At 34.3% G+C, this 15,975-nt stretch overlaps 1 long non-coding RNA gene across 1 annotated transcript; it reads left to right on the top strand.

Annotated features, from left to right (window-relative positions):
* Window positions 1–1,150: 1,150 nt before the first annotated feature.
* LOC114542571 lies at window positions 1,151–2,495 on the top strand. Its single transcript, XR_003689684.1, has 3 exons — window positions 1,151–1,369; window positions 1,518–1,584; window positions 1,914–2,495. It is a non-coding gene; the product is annotated as an uncharacterized LOC114542571 (long non-coding RNA).
* Window positions 2,496–15,975: the final 13,480 nt, after the last annotated feature.

The raw sequence follows: 15,975 nt of genomic DNA, 5'->3' as shown, positions 1-15,975 counted from the left end.
CTATAACATGTTATTTGCATACGCTATCTGCGCTACACATATATATACCCCGGCTGTATGAAAAAGAAGTTTTTGTTAGGTCGATATAGGAAGGACCGCGTTCCTTAATCCGAAAGTCGAGATTTCCGCCCTGTAAAGCAACTTAATACTCCATCCCGGCGCAAAGGTGCACAATTTTTTAACTAAAGGATATAGGAATAGCATGCTGCCCATATAGAACTGCGATTCTAAAGTGTCAAAATGCGCACAATTTTTCTGCAGAGCATATAGCAGTGCAGTCGCCCATATAGAAACGACAATTCCAAACGCACGCACAGGGGAGTTTATACTCACAATTGTAAAGAAAATCAATCCACATCATCTTCGAGACATCTAATTGTGACACCATTTGTGCCCCCTTCCTACGATAACCCAAGCAAGACTTCTCCAGAAACATCAAGTGTTGATGCATCAATGTAACATACATCTATTGACTCTCATGTCTGGAAAAATCTTATTTGCTTGTCCTACCTGTCTCAGCTTAGCAATTAATAAGGTTGCATCTACACTGACTACACACAAATTATACTCGCGAATTTGCATACAATAAGAAAAATTTTACGTTTTTGAGTGCAGATACACCTATTTATGTTATCTCAGTTTTGTGACCACCCAATTAAATTACTCAAACCTCTTTGGACCAATTTTCGATTTAACGATGTTCGACTGAACCAAAGTTATCTTGATCAAACATCAACTCTCCTTGTCATGTAGTCTACAAAAATTCCATAAGCATTAGAGTGTACATGTTCTATTTAACGTTATTACGTTATAATTAGTATACTGTAAAACAGTACAAATCTAAAATTTAATGAATCTATATAAAAATGTATGCAAGTTCAAATTAGTTGTTTTAACAATCTATTTTCTCTATTTTCTAATTTGTTGATGCTGCATGCGTGCGTGTAATTGCAAGACCGATTTAAGTTACACTTGCATAAAATGCGCAAATTACCTAACGTTTGGTTCAATGGCCAGAAATCTGATACAGCATGGCCGCCGCGCACGCGCATCGTATCAAATTCGAGTGATAGAAAATCTGCAGCCTCGTACCCAGGCGCTTTATTGGAAAACATAAAGGTTGCATTCAGCGTAATATAGAGATCTGTGGCTGAGATGTGCGAGCGCGCAGGGGTGCTTGGGGAGGACGCGACGGGAGAACGAAGCGCCTGGCAGAATATGCAGATTTCCGGCTCCCATTTTTGCAAAAAGTGAGAAATGCGTGAAGAGTGAAGACTACAATATGTAGATATATTTTGAAGAAGAATTGAACCTGCGATCAAAATTATGGATGATTTGGAACGATCGTTTCAAGAACTATCATTTGAAGGTAGCTTTATACTGAATTTTTTTATTTTAATACGACTATTTTGACAAATCTCGTTTCGTAAACAGTGTATGGGTATACTCCTCTGTGTTACTATGCAGTCGCGCAGTATTTAACACTATTTAAATTCGTCTTAATTTCCTTACAAAAGTATCATCAAGCTTGGAGGAGGAAAGGTATACGTTTGGTATCGAAGAATCAAGAATTGAGTGTTAGAGGTGAGTGCTTAGTTGCCTTGGGATTTAAATATTTCCTCTATTGATATTAATTAAACAATAATACATTTTTATTTTTATTCTATATCAAATATGCTATCAAGTTGCAATTTATATGCGTGTTACTAGTAATATACAATAACAAACTCCAGGTCAGATTGTTACCAGCACCCCACAGAAAAAGGGAGGAAAAGAATCCCAATGCTTTAACCCCAATGCTTGGAGTTTGTGTGAATTTAAGAATAAACATAAGTACATATTATATATCAAGACTCGATTGTCAGAAATTGGGACTGTTATTCATAAATTATACATATTTGTGCTTTTCATAGGTAGTGGGAGATATAAATCACCAAATTTATGCTCTGAATTAGAAAGGTTGTTGGACTATTGTGAAGACTCCAATGTCCATGAAAAACAGACATTATTAATGAGTTTACATGGCATTCTGATAAAAAGAATACTTTGACACGGGGAATTAAAGAAATTTTCCCACATTCTACAAAAAAGAAAATAGTTGTTGGATGTAAAAATATGTATCTCCTTTTGAGAGTATAATGTAGTAAATAGGACTATGGAACAATATAATTTATACATGTATTATAGTAATTTCTTGGAATACTGTACACAACCTTCATCTACATTGTGTGATGTATATAAGTATATTGCTGTAGGGATTAATTAAGTCTATTGTTTGCTTTGTGGTACACCAGTTGAATTTCATGTACAGTACAGTATACCAAAGAGTGTTGGTGTTATAAAGGAATATTAATGAATTACTCTCTACATAGGTTTCAATAGTTAATTTTTCTTAACATTTAATACAGTTATTTACACTAATTTGTTAATGAAACCACATGGTAGTAAACCATAATATTTCTGTAATGCAGAATGATAATATTTCTGTAATGCAGAATGAACTTAATGTAATGGAAAATGGCTTAGATGAACAGAATCAACTGCTGCTATTACTGCATTAGATGATGGAAACATTGAACTGGCTAATGAGCTTAACAAACTTAGATTCAAATTAAACTCAGCATTGATAAAAACGTACCAGGTCAAAGTCAAAATTCTTAGTGTTTCTGGAGGTGTTAAAATAACAGATTCCCAAGAAAACCAAATTAATAAACTAAATAAAGAAGTCAAACAGATGGAAGAAATGTGCAACCTAAATCTGATGTATTAAAATCATTGCATATTCCAGTAGATACTCTTCTTTCAGCGCTCGTAAATAACTGTTTGCGCCTTAATATTCGAAAATGATGAATAATACAACGCAGTGATAATTTTTGCACAAAATCTTTCCCAAATGTACCGCCCGGTGATAGGGTGTACGGCAATTTGCTCATTTGCATCTATGAAATATATGAATAAATCGTCCGCCGGCGCCATATTTGTTGCATATTCTGCCAGGCGCTTCATTTGTCGCGTCCTCCCCAAGCACCCCTGCGCGCTCGCACATCTCAGCCACAGATCTCTATATTACGCTGAATGCAGCCTTTATGTTTTCCAATAAAGCGCCTGGGTACGAGGCTGGAAAATCTGGCTGACATAAAATCCTACTAGTAAATAGTATGAGGTTTGTGCACGCATTAACTATTTCTACCAATTTTGCGAAATGCCTAAAAAATTAAAGTCCCACAAATCTTAAACTACAGTCTATTTTATATTCTTTCAAAAAAAATTGAAAAATTATTATACATGACTAGTGCAACATTGTTCCATTTTCGCGTTTGCATTAGACTATAAAACGAGAAAACCCCCCATACTAGCTTCTTCATACATGGAAAATTATCACAAACTTGATGCAAATAAGTGCTTTTTGCGCCTCTGCATCATACTTTGCTTTACTTCCACAAATCTGTACACGATGTTTACATGTTAGTCTTCATTTTGCGTTCAAAATAAGTGCCTTATTTTGTGCTCTAACCTGTTCCAAAACGCTTTGAAAAACTGCACAATATCGCCGGTGATCATAGCATGCGTTATGGCCACTGATTGAAATTGTACGGCGAGAAACTTGGCAATTTCTTGTTGTGTTTTGATTTTCTCGGTTGTATACTTCGCCATGTTATTTCAGGAATGTCTGCAGGGGTTTTCCCTACACTTCCACGTGTAAACATGTCGTAATACCTCATTTGCAAGTAAAATGTCGGACAATTTGTCTAAAAATCGCTGGTCTTTTGAGGATGAAATCAGGCTTTATCAACCGGATTTACGGTATGCAGCTAGGAATAATGAAAAAAAAATCATCTGTACGCTGGATATACCTTATCCTCTTTTGAAGCAATGGCACGGCATTGTTGTATACGGGTATGTTAATAAGCCAAATTCAGGCCAGACGACTGAGACGAGTCAACCAGATATTTGCCCTGATCGGCCATCGTCATCGAGTTCTGATCCTACTTCGACGGCTAATCGAGGCAAGCCCGTGAATTTTGTTGATCTGTTAGAATATTGTACCGGGTGTCCCAAAAAAAACTTTACCTGTTTGTCTTAATATAACTCAAAAACGGTAAAAGCTATTGAGTTGAAATAAACTCCACTGCATACAAGCAGGGCTAACTTAGATTTTGATATATAACATTAAATTATTGATGCGATATTTACGGAGATACAAGCATTTGATGTCGCAAGGTACTTTCAAAATCCGTGAAAAATTGACAAAAAATTAATTAATTCGAAACTAATACTTTAACTTTTACGTTTTTAACTTTAGTGATTTTAACTTTAAATGTACGCTTTTCCATTGCAAACTTACTCTTATATAAGACCGAACAATTAAAGTTAAAATCGCTGAAGTTAAAAACTTACCACGGGAAGTGGCATGCAAGTATTTTCGAATTAATTTAATAGCCGATTTTTGTCAATTTTGCACAGATTTTGAAAGTACCTTGCAACATCAAATGCTTGTATCTCCGTAAATATCGCATCAATAATTTAGTGTTATATATCAAAATCTAAGTTAGCCCTGCTTGCATGCAGTGGAGTTTATTTCAATTTAATGACTTTTATTCGTTTTTGAGTTATATTAAGACAAAGAGGTAAAGTTTTTTTTGGGACACCCGGTATTCCGGACAGATTTTTTATGGTAAGCACCGATATAACAGTGAGAGAAAAAGTAAATGAAACACTTTCAAAAATTGCTGGTGGTGTGGCACAACTGTATAGGAAGACCAGGGGAAGAGCTCGAATAGATTTGGATAAACGGATGAGAAAATTTCATTTGTTTGAAGGACAAACCAAGCCAATTCATGATTTCCACCAAATTGGGAAATTTTGAGAAAATTTTTCAAATCGGCAGAGCGGAATTTTGATTATTTCGGCTCATTTTAGGGTTCATCACAATGCCCAGGAAAGACATACTAGATTCCGCTTATTAACAGAGCTGGCGAGGGTCATATTTCAAAACACACAACTTCGTACTCCCATATATTATCCCCTTATGATAGCAATAGTTGATTTAACACAAATTAAACAATATCCTCAAAGAAAATAAACAGAAATACTTCCATTGCTTCGCGTAAGATGCATTAGGCGTGCAAGAACTTCACAAAACCATGCTAATCATAACAAACATAATATGCTATAAATAGTCGCGGGTATTATAATATGCATCGCAAACTTCAATATAATGCAAATTATCAAACACTCTAACGAGTGTTGACTGTTGAGTAAGTAGACTTATCCATTCTAGCGCATTTTACGACGGGATAAGTTTTATAACCATAATATTATGAGCATAGGAACTAGGAAGATTATGATATATAAACTATATTGATAATTGATCAGGTTTAATATACACAACAAAGCGGCATGAAATCAATAACTGTGAACGAACTTGTCATATGGAACACTCCTAAATCATTATATTTTTAGGTATATTGCTATATTTCTTATATTATATCCATTTTAAATGTTTCTCTTACCAACACAGTCTTTGTTTTCATGTTCAGCAGGGATATCCTGATTAATTCCCTCGTCTATTGAAGTCTAACATCAACAAGTACTCGCATGAAATCGCTGCTCCACAATAAAGTTTATCAAGAGCCAGTTATTTTTGTAAAATCATGCATCGAATGTCCGCGTATTAAAACAATTTTCTAACAATAAAGTTGTAATCCTTCGTATAACAGAATATTGGAAGTAGAGAGCCTGGGGCTGCCTGGCTTCGTTTAATTAATCTGGCTTCGATAAATTTTGAATCTTATCATTCTGATGACAGAGCGATCGAACCCCGTTTAAAGTTCAAGTCAGTCCGGCCACCCCGCAAATCAGTCGAGAAAAGTCCGGTAAATTCAAACTGACCAATCGCAATGCGAGAAATGGGCTGATTTGGCCCCGTTAAGGTGCAAATCAGTCCGGCCACCCCACAAATCAGTCGAGATAAGTCCAAATGGCTTATTACACTGGCCGATAGGGCCAGTGTCTTAAATCGCTAAGATTTTTTTTCGTCGACACAAAACGCAGTTTTCACCATGGGATCTCAGGGTAAGAGATATGTCCATCTATGGATAAGATATGGATAACTACAGGACAACTTATGGATATTTTTCGGGCTACTTGTGTTTTATTAGAGATAAGTATCCCAAAACGCTCATTGCTACCACGGCAGTCCCCTGCCAATTGAATGTTGACTAACTTGACTTTGTATTTCCGAAACGTGAAGTTTGGCTGTTTCTCATTGTCTTTTTAATATACTGAATTTTCTTGCTGGAAAATATGAATCTACGCGTTACTGTATTGTACTTCGAACGGGTATGTACTACCAAACTCAACTTACTGTTAAGTCGATTTATGTTTTGAAAAATCAAAGCGCACTTAGCGCAGATTGTATGTCTATACACAAGGAAACTTCTGGGGTATTAAACATGTACATGATATACATTGGCGACGCCAACATAAAATGTACATATCAAATCATTTTACTGTATTTAAAGAATAGATGCACAACGAATTCCAAAATCAATCTAATGTTGGTTACTGTACACACAAGACTATATTTTCGCCACATCTCAGATCATCCAGCAATGTTCACAGAAGTGACAGAACTACATATTAAAATAAACCATTAATTTTTTGGTTTGTTTTAGAGGACTTGTTGTCTTTGGCAATTTTGGACAATGCCTTGTCACATAATTGTAATTCCTTGATGTTGCTATCTGTGTATGGTGTTGTTCAATATTTAGCATTATTAGAAATATTATGATCTTGGGCCATTAATGATTTATCCCCGAGCCGGTGCGAAGCACCGGGCGAGGGTACTAATTCCGCCCGGAGATTTTAATTACGCCCGGGAATGCAAATCACTGAGCTATATAAGAATTCCTGGAGGACCGGCTCCTGTCAAAAAAGTGAAGCCACTAAGATGGCGGATTTCGGCGTTTGCTGACGCCACATGGTTCCTTTTGCTCATGGTAGTTACCACTGACATACCGCGATACACATTGAAAAACTGTGTCCATCACCCTCCCGATTTTTATGAAAATATTTTCAGCTTTCCGTATATATTTTTTTGTTTTTCATATAAAAAGGATAAAAGTGTTTCCCTTTTTCCCTGTTCAACAAATGGAAAGGACACGTAGCTTCGTGCTCTGCGTCTGACGTTGTGAATGGCTTAATTCACCTATCGGTGGAGTGAATTTTCTCATTTTGCTCTTATTTTATAACATCCATTCCAGGTATTAAAGCCGTCAGTTTTCAACTTTTTTTACTATAAATAATTTCGTTTTTGGCCTTTCGAGTTTGGACTATAGTATAAACTGATTACCAAAGCCTCTGAGACAATAAATCCATCAAAACGTGTGGTACAAACAGCAAAGATACTATTTTCACCTTTTGGTACATTACAGTGCTGTCAGTGCAATGTTATATACCCAAATTATTATTTTTTTCTTAACTTGTGTCGGGGGAAAGTTAAATTCCTGGCAGCGTCAATCTTTTGAGTTTGGTCTATGTTGTTTTCATGATAGCAAACATCAATGTTAATAGGTAAACCATTCCCCAGTGAGTCTACTATAGTCACTCTTCTATTGATCCCACCCAACATCAATTAACATGATCTGGGAGTGCTGATACAAAATAATAAGTTGCTGTATAAAACAGTATAAATTAATTCCAACCTGTGATAGTGAGCCCTGTTAAAGCCTAGTTAATATATTATCTTGTTTACCTTGTCAAATCCAAAGTGAAATGATCAATTATCACAGCTCTTAATTTATTTTTTAGCTTCTTGCACCTTGTGAATAAATCTTGATCATATCTCCATTTTTATTTTTCAGGATGAAGTTCATGCATTTTATGACTGTGCATTGTTATTTCTTCATTTTCATGTTATCTGATTTTGTTGTTGGCTGGTGTTTTTATACCATTTGTCATATTTATTAATTAATGAAATAAAAATAAACATGCATTGACTGAGCAGTGTGTTTTCAATCTGCAGCAACTTTTATAACTTTCTGTTTATGGTATCAACCTCCAAGAGGGCTATATTCATTAGGCTAATCAGTAGAGCCTATGCATGGAGGGATAAATGTTATTCTTTACTATGACCAGGGATGCAATTAGAGAATGCTGAAAACTTTTAAAGCCTATTAAGGTACAAGTTGATGACTTGAATGAAAAGTATATTATGCAAATATGATTCTTGGTTGAAGCTATTTTCCTGCACTTAGTATTAGTCAGCTGCCCAGCATTTTGCCTGAACTTTGGATTGTGCATAGATATAAAATCTTGAAGACAACATCACATACTGAATACTGATTACATACTTCCTGCAATTCATCAGTTAAGTTTAGGGTTTAGAAAGTCAAATTGTTGCCCATAAATTTCTAGTTGTCTTCAAAATATGCGAGGATAGTACCAAAACATTCAAACATTTGTAAACTTTCATGTTGGAAAGTATAAATAACAAAATTATTATTACGAAAATAAAATAATAAACCTGTCAGTTCGTGTCAGTATTTAAAATCTTTAGTTTGTCCACATTTTCCCATATTTTAATATATATTTGTTCCCGCACTGGCAAAAACAGCGTGTATGACTTGTATTCATCTTAAAATAAAACTTTATTGTATGTCAGGGCGAAAAATATCAAAAAAACAACCTAAAAACATTTCAAAAACAAAAAATATTTCATGATCACGGCAAAAAAATATGAAAACCAGGGGGAAGAATATTTATTTACAAAATCCAGGGGGGAGAATGCTGCTGTAGCGGGCTCAGAATTGAGCCTGGTCAGTGGTAAGTACCATGGTCAAAAGGAACCATGTGGCGTCAGCAGAGCTTCTGCGGTTGCGCAGAAGGGTGAAATCCGCCATATTGGTGGCTTCAAAAAGATGGCGGCGAAGTTACCGAAAAATAAAGAGCCGGTCCTCCAGGAATTATTATATAGCTCAGTGATGCAAATGCGAAATGAAAGTTGTCCGCCATTATGTCATGGACGTTGGGCGTTTTTGTACGTCATGCGCATGCGCGAGTTTAAGACGAGTTAAAACTGGTAACTAGGAAACGTTTACAAACGTGCAATTGGCTAAATTAAAATTTGGGTTCACGTCAGCATAACTGATATTTTGAATTATAAAACTTTTTTTAAAATAATATTTTCACTTGGGTGGTCTTAAAAATATACGAAAAATTGACTCGTAAAATTGATTAAAATATAATGTAAAAGATGCCTTCGGACAGAAAAACTTTCATTGAAATGGATGGTAAAAAATCTACGATTTTGAAGCATTTTTAAAGCGTTTTTAACAGGTAAATGGGTAGATTTTGTATTTTAAAGCATGCAAGTATTTTGTAAGTTAATATGTGGGATTCACCAACAAATGTATGGCACCTCTTTGAATTTATTCGTCAATTTCGTTGAAAAGATTTTGATTCGGAAAGTATTTATTTTTAAAGGTGAATCTGTTCAAAAGTAATTGAAATTTCGCCAAAAATTGTAGTATTTAAAACTATTCGTATAGCACAATTATGATTATAGTCGAATTTGATAGCTCGAGAGCCGACTTTATAATTGTACGAAGATATAGGGTTTTACTTTACGACTTCGATCATTCAGCAGAAACGAGTATTATAGAATTTCAGTGATGGAAATATAAGTTTATTGCTTCAGGCGAGGGGACTTTTGCATGCAATGTATTTCTAGTATTCTATGATAACAGCCCACAATGGCGTTGGTTAGAGATACAGATTAGTCACTTGAGTTTAGTGAGAGTTACCCTCTAGCAATAAAAAATACTCTATTCTCCAGACCTTGAGTGAAGGCATTCCATTTGTCTCTCCATTTGTCGTGCTTTTAAGAAAACATTTACATTTTATTAATAATTCAGCAAAATATTGTATCTGCATGTGTTTACTGACTCTAATGGTTTTGATTCCAATGCAAGGGACTTGTTTGGTATGCCTCACCTCAGAGTTTGATTTGATAGAATATTTTAAGTTTGTATATAGATTTGGAACAATACAATATTCGAACAGGTTCGTGCAAGAGACAGTTGAAAAATGTAAATTATAATGAAACTGTGACTTCAACTGCTGGAAATAATTCAGCTAAATCAATTATGGTTAATAGTCAAATGTACAACATGAGCACTTAAAATAGTTGGAATATTCATAGTTTTAAGTAGGTTTAAACCACTCAGAAGCTTTGTGGACATATATAACCCCCCCCCAAAAAAAACAAACCCAAAAATGTTTCAGATAACAGATAACTAACATATATATAAATAACAGTTCCAATATCAATTAGAAAATCAATTAGTTTGACTTCTATGTACTTCAGCATATCCCCCTAACAAATCCTTTTAGCAATAGAATAAAATAGGTTAAAAGAAACTGGTATTTATTTATTTATTTATTTATTAACTTTGCCAAGTAATATGCAACATTTACCAGTATATATACAACAATATATAATATAGAAAATTGGCAGGGTGCACGCTACAGTTTTCACCAATTACAGCGGCCCCATAAACTATACTAATACTATACAACAAACACAAATCTAATAACAACACGATATTTGACAGGACAGATTACGAGACTTGTTACAAGACAAACATATAGATTTCCATGTCCTTGGGTCATCAACGTCAAAAACGTCTTCCAGTGCTAACTTGTAATATTTAGAAAGTCCGTTTTTGAATTTTCCTAAACTGATGTTATTGATTGTATTATAAATACAATTTCAAAATGACCACTAATGACCCCATACGTACATAGAATGCCTACATTTCAAATATAACAACTTGTGACCCTTGAGAACAATAATAGCTCTAGCATTACTATTCATACTAATAAAAAGGAACAGTTACCGTAAATGATCGATTAAGCGCCGCGGTATGCTTGTTAAAAAGGGACAAAACATCAAGATGCGATAGATACATATCAAGTGTCATATATGTATACCAAGATGTAGTATATACATACCAAGATTTATATATATATATATTATATATATATATATATATATATATATATATATTATATATATATATATATAGGCAAGATTTAAATATATATATATCATTAAATCTTGATAGATATATTTAAATCTTGATATAAATATATGAATCTTGATATATATTTAAATCTTGATATCATATTAAGTCTTGATATATATTTAAATTGATATATATATTAAATCTTGATATATATTTAAATCTTGGTATGTATATACCGCATCTTGGTATACATATATGACACTTGATATGTATCTATCGCATCTTGATGTTTTGTCCCTTTTTAACAAGCATACCGCGGCGCTTATTTCAAATATCGATTTAAAGACGGGGCGCTTATTTGACAGCGGCGCTTATTCGACAGCGGCGCTTATTTCAAAGTGAGCAAATAGATTATTTTCTGAAGGCCGATGAATCGAATAAACTTTTAGTAGAGGTAACAGGAAAAAGAAAGCGCGAAGTTGGGCTGGTGATTCCCGCTAAGTTCATAGCATTTACGGCGAATCGACGACATGCCCAAGTGTTAGACACGGAGTTAATTAGGAAGAAGGAAAATTTTAAACTATCAGAACTGTCATATGAGCCCGGTTGTAAGAGATTCGACAATAAAACTTTAAAGTTTCAATACTGGCCGTCGTTCCCAATAGTTTAAATGTTAGAATTAACGCGTTTAAATAAAGAATCGTTTATTTCTACATTTTTTAGCGTTTATTTATGTCTTCCTAAATAGGCGCCGCGGCGCTTCATTACCAGAAATTTGCGACATGATAATTTGCATTTATACTAATTTGCATTTAACTTTCAGCATAATGGCCTTCAACTTTTACTATAAAATACATATAGTAAATATACAAAACCTAAAAATGCCTTTGCCCTAGACGGTGCCTACTGTTTGCCGACCTCTGGGTCAATAGAACAGCCGTTTCCCAACGTTTTAATGATCGAATTACTTACCTTAGGTATTTCTACGTTTGGCCAACTGATTGTGAACAAATGTGTATATAGCCTTTGTATTGTTCAAGTTCCTGATAAGACTGATAATATTTTTTAAAGTGATTGCAGTGAAAATCCGAGCCGTACAGAAAAGTTTATACGCAAATGCAAAAGACAATATCTTTAACAATTTTTTTTGGTATATTACACGTCAATAATTTATCAACTACCTGAATCGAGATATTCGAATCAATGTGAGCGATTTTATAAGTTCGTTGACAGAACACGGATAAAACTTTGAGCAATATATTTTTAAATTGGCAGATTGCAGAAATGCCCAAGCTAAAAAATTTGGTCACCAAAACGTTTCTAAACAGCTGCTCTACCGATCTAGAGGTCGGCAAACAGTAGGCAAGGTCTAAGGCAACGGCATTTTTAAGTTTTGTATATTTACTCCATGTATTTTATAGTAAAAGTTGAAGGCCATTATGCTGAAAGTTAAATGCAAATTAGTATACATGCAAATTATCATGTCGGAGGTTAGCGGAGGATTTGTGAGCGCTTTGTGTGCGTTTAAATATATTTTACGAAGGACAAACGGGAATAAGGTAAGCGAACGAAATATTTATATATTACGGAACTAGACAACTTCGAGTAATAACTTCAAGTTTCGTTGGCAAATTTTGTCCGCTCATGTCATTTTTATCGCCTGTTTTATAATCATTGCCATCTATTTGACATGCATTATTACAGTAATGGTCGTATAGAAATCTAAATTTCATAAAATTCGGAAGGGACAAGTCGCGATTTGTAGAATACGATAAGTAGTTAGTGGGCAATGTAGGCCGACGCTTACTCTACAATGCCTTGCTTTCGTTTGTTGTGGTTCAAAAGTTTAGCTAATATTTTGAATGAATTGTGCTCTTCTGATACAATTTCACATAAAAAATATTTTAATTAAAGCAATTAGATACGTGCGTTCGAGGTGTTACGCAATCGCATGTCGCGTTTTTCTGGTGATGTATTCAACAGCGGCGCTTATTAATTTTTTTTTATTGAGGTGCGGCGCTTATTCGACAAAATTAACCAATCTCCCGGTATATTATAGTTGAAACGGATTTAAGAGTTTTATACAACAAACACCTGTATACATGTATGAATGTAGAAACACCTGTATAAATAAGTACTTTTGTGGGTAAACTACTCAATATACCTTGAGTGAAACAAATGTTACATTCTGATGAAATGTTATTTAAATTAGTGATTTTGCCTAAATCAGAATTAAGGTACAACTACGACCAATAACCTGATGCTAACATGAAAATTACCTAATGAAATTATACTCAAACCTCCATATATCAAATAATTAGATGCTCAGAATGATATAAAGGATGAATTAAAGCATAAAGTGCAACACTGCACATTTGAGAAAATCAAATGGCTGGGGTTTAGTCATACACTTATGAAATCTCAGCAACTTATACAATAGATATTGACAAGTATTTTGGTGGGTAGCTCTTTGGTATACCTACAGTGACTTAAGATGATAGGTTGAAATGAGTGAATCTTTTTTAAGATATACACTATACAGGCAATATAATATGGTACAGCAATGTAAGTTAATAGCCAGTTTATCCAAACAAATTATATTATGCTGTTTGGCAACATATTATTAAATACTAATGCATTAAGTTTGCTGTCAAGCACAACATTAATTTATACTAACTCATATTATGCTATCAAATACCAATATTGTATGGGAGGACATTGTTTTATTCAGTTTAACAGCAGCATACAGTGTATGGTAAAGCAGTGCAAATATGATCATGGCAGATCATTTAGGTTAATCTATGGTAGAGCAATGTACAGCAATATCACTCAGCTGTGTAAGACAGTGTAAGTCATGGTATATGTGTGTAAAATCAGTGGACGGCTCCGGCAATTCTAAAACTGGAAAAATTCCGAATCTGGAAAGCAAAATTTAGAGAAAATCCATCTTTTGACGTATGTACTTCTCATCGACTGCACTAAATAATATACCCTTTTCGATGGCATAAAGCATTTCTGAAATACGTACAATACCCCACCTTTTTCCGAAAAAAGGCGATGTTTATCGCTCAAACGCGTCGTTTCGAACATGATGAAAAAGGGTACCTTTTTCGTCGATCTTGTTGTTAAGAAGTAAGACGGTAAAAGGTACCCTTTTCGGTCTAATACGTCATTACATCGTTTGATGAAAAAGGGTACCCTTTTTGATGAACTTATGACCTCCGTAATAACGAAAAGGGTAGATTGGAATTTGATCTGTTGATGTCAAATAGGATTAAAATGTTTTGAAATATTTATACCATTAATATCTAGGTTGAGTGTTTATTGTATATTTTACAGTAAAAAAGAGTACTTAGAGAAAAATCGAAAAAACTGAACCTGCGCAAGTATTTATGTATTTGTTACATTTCTGTGCCTCTGGGATTTCATATATTTTGACACGTATGACACTGGGCGAAAAGCTGCGTATTCCCAAGTATTCCACTCTCTATATGGGTCGGAATAAAATACATATTCCAACACCGTATAGCGAGTCAGAATACGGTCAGAATATCCATAATATTCCGTAGTATTACCAACTACTATACGGTTTGGAATACTGATGAAATTCTGTGGTATTCGTTAAACCGAATACGTCTAGAATACAACGGCTTAATAATCCAGAGCCGGTTGTTCCAAATGCACTTAGATTAAACGGCTAATAATTTGGCGATGCCGCGATGGGTATTTACACGGTTGTTCCAAGGTGTGTAAATATATTTGGGGGATGAGCCGTTTTCGTGTGCAGTGTGTTCGCAGGTTAATTGTTCAACGTATTAGGCTTTAGTATATTGCTAAATCGAAGTGAAGACTTTTTTTGCAGCTACTTTTTACTGCTGTAAACAATACCCCAAGGTAAACTGAAGGTATTTAGAAAAAACTGGCTTGAAAGCAGCAGTTCTGAACTGATATGTTTTCTGGGCAAATTAGAGGCATGCAACTAAAATAAAACAGATCACATTTTTGGATAAAATAATGGCAATGTGCTAAAGCACATGCCGATTTAATTAAGTCAAAAGTAACAAATTATAGTTAATTGTTACACGTTCGTATTTTAATACAGCACAGAAAAGATGGGGTGATAAAAAATGCCCACACCAGCATAACTACATAGAAATTATCGTAGCACACCACCTAGAGAAAGAGAGGGAGGGTGTGGGGAAAACTTTCGAATTGCTTCGACGGCAGCCAGATATAAATGACCTTGAACTTTTCGGAACGTTTCAGTTTATATAGGTACGCTGACCTTGCACTTGAAACATGCTCAACGCACGTGAGGGGAATATTACTTAACTGTAGCAATGAATCGCCAACGAAGTGCGAATCGCCTTGAAGTTTTTAATCCTGCTAGGAATAAATCAGGAGAGCACGTTCTCCAAAACGTAACAAATTTCCCTGTACTTAAATCTTGATAAGCAAGTTGCTCTAGAAGTGGGCTACTATTAAGCAAGTTGCTCTATAAGTGGGCTACGTTAGCTTCGAATAACTAATCACAATGCACGGAAGCAATAAATTAATTATTCGCTTCAGCAAATCTCTCTCTCTTTTATATATATATAATATATATATATATATATATATATATATATATATATATATATATATATATATATATATATATATATATATATATATATATATATATATATATATATATATATATATATATATATATATATATATATATATATATATATATATATATATATATATATATATATACACCCATTTGCAAAAACGTTGGCTGCAGATAGATAGATAGATAGATACTCGAAATTTAATTAGAATTGCATATGTTGTGTAATATGATTGAAATCCCATGCAAATGCAATCATATGCAATTCTAATTAGACTTCGAGTATCTATCTATCTATCTATCTGCGGCCAACGTTTTTGCAAATGGGTA

This window comes from Dendronephthya gigantea, unplaced genomic scaffold (genome assembly GCF_004324835.1).
Source record: "Dendronephthya gigantea isolate DGI-Jeju-01 unplaced genomic scaffold, DenGig_1.0 000366F, whole genome shotgun sequence".
Taxonomy (NCBI): Eukaryota; Metazoa; Cnidaria; class Anthozoa; order Malacalcyonacea; family Nephtheidae; genus Dendronephthya; species Dendronephthya gigantea.
Note: the sequence above shows the minus strand (reverse complement) of the source record. Positions and strands in the feature narration are given on the sequence as shown.